Genomic DNA, 6,500 nt, shown 5'->3' with positions numbered 1-6,500 from the left:
GAGCCAGAAGTTACAGCTGCTAGTCTTTAGACTCACTTCAATGGTCAAAGAGAAGGGGTTGTCAGTGAAATCTTGAAAGGGACTGAGATTCTCACTTGAGTTGAACATATTGTACCATACAATGCTTTCTTGTCCTTTGATACAAGTTTTTTCTCTTTGTAATAGCTCCATTCATTCATATTTAACTTTACCATGTCATTCATAATTTCATCTATATTCTCACAATTGCTTTTTCCTGAACATGCTTACTTGCCCTTTTTTCCCAGAGCTCTCCAACAAGCCGCTGTCTTTCAAGCAGAACAACATATCAACAAGCCAATACAGCCATAAAATGATAGCCATAACTTAGAAGAAATCTGGCAGTCACTATTAAGCCTCTGATAGCTGTCCCCTAAATGTCAGTCTAGTAGGAAAGGATAGGTATTTGCTTCTGTGACCCATGCGTGACTGCCACATCACTTATTTAGGGCGTAAAGAAGAATATTGGCACTGCACTACTGAATGTAAAAATTACACAATGTGATGTTTTGGGTTTTTTTATTCTTCAAATCTTAAAATCCTCTCTGCATTTGCAAAAGTGCTTTGGACCTATGATTCCACAGCTATTTCAGTTCCTGTATCATCATCCAAAGTAGCAGTTTAACAGGTTAAACTGTTCAGCTGTCACAAAGCATAAAAAAGTGGCATCACCCATGTGTGTGTGCAAGAATATATTTTTCTATCACCAATGACATTTCCAGTTTGCTGTCACTGTGTGAGTGCCTCTGGATTCACTCCCAGTAGAGGGCAGAAATCAACATGAGGTTCACCAGGCACAAATTTGATATTATCAGGTTTTACCAGAGATGCTCAGCAGAGATGTGCCCAGCCCAAAATTTCGCATCCAAAGGAGATTTGAGAGAGTTTGGTGTCGCATGTGGTGCTAAATTCAATATTCACTGAAGTGGCAGTGCTCTCATGAAAAGTTCTTCATCCAAACATCACCAGCTTTTGAGCATTGTAGTTTGAACTTGATTCCTGTCATTCAGGTCTCTCTCAGCTGTAGAGTTCCTTGTTTCCAGAGAAGTGAAAAGCCTTTTTTTTTTAAGCACTTTTTGCAGGTAATGTATTTTTAAGCTCTTAGACATAATGCCATTATATGGTCCGTATAGCATACTGTTCAATGCTTCCTTTCAGGAGTATGGTACTTGTAGCATCTAGATCCTAACAAGTCAGAAAACAAAGAGGGAGTTACATTTCAGAAAATAGTGTCTGTGCAAAGCAAGTACTGCAGGGGCCCAAGCCTTTTTCATTCAAACTATACTTCCAGAAAGCAAAGTTAAAATACATATGTGAGAAACTCCAGATTGGGAATGACCTGTATTTCGAAGCCATTCTTCTTCCTTTCCTTTTCCCATGAGAACCATTCCCCATATATCTTGCTTTCATCTCCTGCCTACTGGTGGTGACCCTGTCACTCTTGCACCAGAAAAATATAAAAGGCCCTCAGAAGGTGTTATTTCTACCTCTGAGGACTACTGATGATCTCAGAGAGGCCCAAGATCCTCACAAGGCAGCAAATTCTCTCACCCTGTTCCCTGAAACATATTTCTTCTTTAATCTCGTTTAAAAATATGCACAAAAGGTAACACATAACTTGTATCCCCTCAAAAAAACCTGAGTCTGTAAGTAAATTATATTTCTAAAAATTATCACAATTTTCTAAATGTTTGGTTGTTATCCTTAATATTGCATAAAATCTAGAAAATCACTGTGGCTCTTGGTTTTACCTTTCTGTGATCTCAGTCTTGCAGGCTTCATTTCACAAGAACGCTCTCTTGTTTAGGCTTGGCAAAATATGAGATGAAAAATTAACCTCTGCATTTGCTCTGCAACACTAATTTGGTGAAATTCTTAACTGCATCTCTTTACCTGTGGTAATGGTGGCTGACGAAGAATACCAATAGCTGAATACCTTCAGCAGCTGAGGTAAGGAATGGTCTTCAAACAGGAAGGAAAAGAAAAAAAAAACCCCTAAAACATGTCTAAACTAAGAAGAGAAATGAACATTTTTCTGTTCTATATGATAAACTGGGTTCCTCAGTTAAAATGAGGAATAAAACACCCTTCAATAAAAATTCTTACTTCTTTATATTTTGCAATAGTTTTTTCTTATTTGCATGCAGCTAGTCACTCTGTATCAGATCAGCAGTCACAATCCTCACCTGTAAACTGTGCTTCAACAAGACATTTTGGAAGGAAAACAGGGAGAGAGGTTCTTCTTCAGTTCTGTTTCTATGTCTAAAAGCTTATTTCTGACAAGCTTGATTGGCAGTGGTGTTCAAGCTGAGAACTGACTCTTCTGAAATACTTTGCAGATGTGTTTCTGGGGGCAGCTGCCGTTTGGAAAGAGAGGCAGGGAAGTCACTGCTTGCTCACACCACACACCCTCCACCCTTATCAGTGTCTTATAGATCTCGGTGACTGTGTCTTCCAATTTTACCAGGAAAACCATAGTCAGAGGTGAGTGTGGAAGAACACTTTGCCCACATTGGCTCACCTGGTTTAGCCTGCCTGTCTGCACAGTTGAGAGCAAGGGTCCAAGGCTGCAGCTGAAAACATCTCTGCCCTGATATTAAAGGCCACAGAAACCTCACTGGCAGAGGAACTGATACCTAATGTGAGCTGAGCTGTTGATGTCTTAGATACACAAGACTTCCTTTTGTGGTGCAAAGACTCATGCTGCAATGCAGCTCTGTGTGTAGGGAGTGCACTGTGGCCCTGTAATTACCATAAGCAATTGCTTGGTCATACATCATTTTGCAAATAAAAGCCATTTTTGTTCTCCAGTGGCAGTAAGTTAATGAGATGGCAGGTGATTTACCAGATGATGCTATCGCATTTGGAAACTTGAAATGTCTTACAGAATCAGAGAAAATTTACCAGTTTCATGGAATGGTGCTGAAGGAGGGAGTTGTATGACATTATGTGTCTCTGTCCCTTCCTTCCTTCCTTCCTTCCTTCCTTCCTTCCTTCCTTCCTGCCTTCCTGCCTTCCTGCCTTCCTTCCTTCCGCCACTTCCGCCACTTTCTTCCGCCACTTCCTTCCTTCTGCCACTTTCTTCCGCCACTTCCTTCCGCCACTGCCTTCCACCACTTCCACCACTTCCTTCCTCTTGTTTAATATATGAGGTTTTATGTGCTTAATATTCTGCATAATTAAACTGGTCTGTCCAAACCCGCATGAGTTCTGCTGCCTGCTCCTCTTGCTTCTCTGCTCCTTCTGATGTATTTCACCCTTTAGGCTTTTTTCTGAACACAGGGCTGGACCCAAGGCAGCCTCCACTCAAGCAGGACTGCCTGCCAGGCTCTGGGAGCCTTCCATCAGGGGTTATTTGCAAAGGAGCAGCCTTTGTTCCATGGTGGAGGAGCAAGAGAGTGCCTGCCTCCTCAGGCAATCAGCATGGCAGTAATGACAGTTGTAAGAGTGAGCTTTTTACAGGGCTACAGAGATTTTTAGTAGGGACAGGCCTGATGACAGCAACCTCAAGATGTCTGAAATACCACAGGGATCCTCTAATGGGATACAGGAATGCCTTTATCCTCATTGACTGGCTACAACTGGAAAGACATATGATTTTAATTTTAGCTAGCTCTGCACCATTTCAGAGAGATATTTACAAGAGTATAAATAGACAGAATAGCTCTGCAGGCCAGCTCATTGAAGCACCCCAGAGCATAACCCCCTGCCCCCAGTGCCACAATACAGGACCTACAATAACACCTGATGGAATAGACAAAAACAACCACTGAATGGTTTCATGCTTAATACATGCAATTTCATTTATTTTTTCCTGTCTGAGTACATTTGTGCCCCTCCGCTGCACAGACAGGGGAAGATAAATGCTGGACTAGTCATCCACAAGGGGTCTTTTATTACAAAAGCATGTAAGCTGCCTTCCCCTCTAATAATTTTGTTGTATTCTATAATGGATATTTTGTTTGGTGGGGTTTTTTGTTTGTTTGTTTAATTATATATATATTTTTTAGCAGGTGTTCTTTTAGGGTTGGTATGGAATTGGAACACCATGATTATACTGAAGGAGATAGCTGAAAAGTATTCATGTTTCACGTGACAAAAAAATGATAGACTGTTTTGAGGAAGGTGGCCCTACTAGTGCAAACCTGAAGGTTTCTGAGTACAGTAATGACAGAAGAGAAACAGAAAGTAAGTCAGTAGCATTAAAAGGATCCAATTAGGAGCAGATTAGTCTTATTGCATTAGCAGAACAACTACAGAAGAGTGTCTGAAGGTCTAGAAAACCCCCCAGGGATAGTTTGTCATTGGTGTACCTCCTGATGTCCAGAGCAGAAAGGATGCCTTATGCTTTGTGAACTAGTCCTGCTAGCGAGAATCAAGGCACAGAAGGCAAAGCATCTAAGTCCCATGAGACATTTTTCAGACTTTTAAAAATTTTATTTTTTTAACTGGCTGTGTTTTGTCTATGTAGCTGAAATCTACAAAACCAATAAATACCATTTTTAAATAACATGTTGAAAGCACTGGTCAGCTCCCTCACTGTAGGACTTTCCGGTTTTTCAGTCATGGCTGATACATCTGATAGTGTAAATATGATATGACTTTCTTGATAGAAACTAAACACTCTTAAAAAAAAAAAAAAAAACAACTTTTTTTTTAAAATCTGACACTGGAGAAACCCAGAGCTTCGGGGAGAAGACAAGGCTCAGTCTGAAAGCTCACATTGGAGCTGGACACTAGGGAACTTTGCCTCTGGCTGATATGTTGCTGTTTGGAACGACATTTAATTGTCCTTAAATTTTATTATGAAAAATATCTTGAAACTGTGAGGGCAGAAAAAGAGCACAGCAGGAGGACATGTGGCTCATACATCCTCTCAGTAGTCTGGCGTTCTGCAAAAAAATGCAAGCAAACAAGGGATAAGAGGATTTTACTGGTCTTGAATTGCAAAGATCTCCTTTTATATCCCCCTAACCAGACTTGCCAGCACACTGTTCTACCTTTCCTTATCCTTCTTTTACTCCTTGTCTCTGGAAAGAAGAGTAAAAGAACCATCTATCAACCCTTTGATGCTTTTTCAGCAAAATGCCACCCCATCCCCAAGTTGGCCACTGCAGCAAAACTTGTCCTAATGCTGTTGGTCACTGCTTTCTGTTATATGAGGAGGTCCTGAGTCTCCATGCAGTACCTAGAGAGCATGACATGAAGATTGTACCTACTTTGCGGTCTTGTCTGGCAGGGCTCTTACCATCCAACATTCCCACTTTTGGTGGTGCAAGAGGGGCAGTTGTGCTGCTCCAGTGCAGGCAGGGTTGTGAGTTGAGTGACATTACAGGCATAAAAGTTCTCAGGCCCTGCAGTGAGAGAGGTCACAGTGCTTCAGACAGGTCAGCTAAGTTTAAAACCCTAAGGGAAATCTTACCTTGTAGAGACTGAGAGGGATAAATAATGAATGGCTGTAACTTACCTAGATACAGGTAGTGTGTAGTGTCATATCTGTCTGAACAAAGCAGGGAACAATACTTGTATTTATATATACTTGAACAATACAAAGCAGCAACATACTCTTTGGCATGTGATGTCATGTCTTAACTCAGAGTTGTAACCCTGTGGGAAGGATCTCTGTGGGAAGTTTGGTTATGCTTTTGTTTTGTTTGAACCTGGAGATTGTGCATGTGCTGCCTTGTGCACACTGGTACATATGTGTGCATTCAGAAGCACACTTGTGTTCCCAGGAATGCTGTAACTTGTCCACTAGAGCTGGGGAATCCCAGGCCACTCCCAGTAACCCCATTCAGCAGGCAACAAGTAAGTGCCCAAGTGATACCAGAGAATTTGCTTCCTGGAAGTACTGGGTTATTTTCACTTCACAACTAGTCAAATTTACCTTCCTGAAGCCCTACTGGAAAAGTCAACAGAGTGTCAGGGCTTTGTTAGCTTGCATTCTTCCAAAGGATTATTTGGCAAAGCACAGCACCAAGCTGGTAGCTGCCTCCCTGAGCCCATCAATATGGAATATCAAACAGGAAAAGATAACTGAGGTTGACTCAACACAGTGTTCTATTTGCCATATTAGTAATACTATAGTGAAGACAATATTCTGTCTCAACTGTTAAATTGCTTTATTATCTGAACACCAACCACTGCTAAAAACCCAATGACAAAGTCACTTTTGGCGTTGACCACTCAAAACTGTCAACTTTAGCCACTGCACTCCCATACAAAGGACACCCAGAAATAAGGTACAATCATCAAGATATCCAGAGAATATCTTTGCCTTTGTATCAGGTAATGGTTCCCTGGGTCCTGCAGAGTCCTGCAGTATTTAATGGTGGATTGCCAGAGGAAAGCACTGGGTAAAGAGCAACAAAATTATGAGGAGAAGTTGCTTTTGCATGATCCTTCCTCAGTGCCTGATCACAAAGCTACAGGGCCCTCAGAGTCCCTTCTGATGGCCATCCCTGAAAGCCATTCAAAGGAAT

Source organism: Agelaius phoeniceus, chromosome Z (assembly GCF_051311805.1).
Source record: "Agelaius phoeniceus isolate bAgePho1 chromosome Z, bAgePho1.hap1, whole genome shotgun sequence".
Lineage (NCBI taxonomy): Eukaryota > Metazoa > Chordata > Aves > Passeriformes > Icteridae > Agelaius > Agelaius phoeniceus.
Note: the sequence above shows the minus strand (reverse complement) of the source record.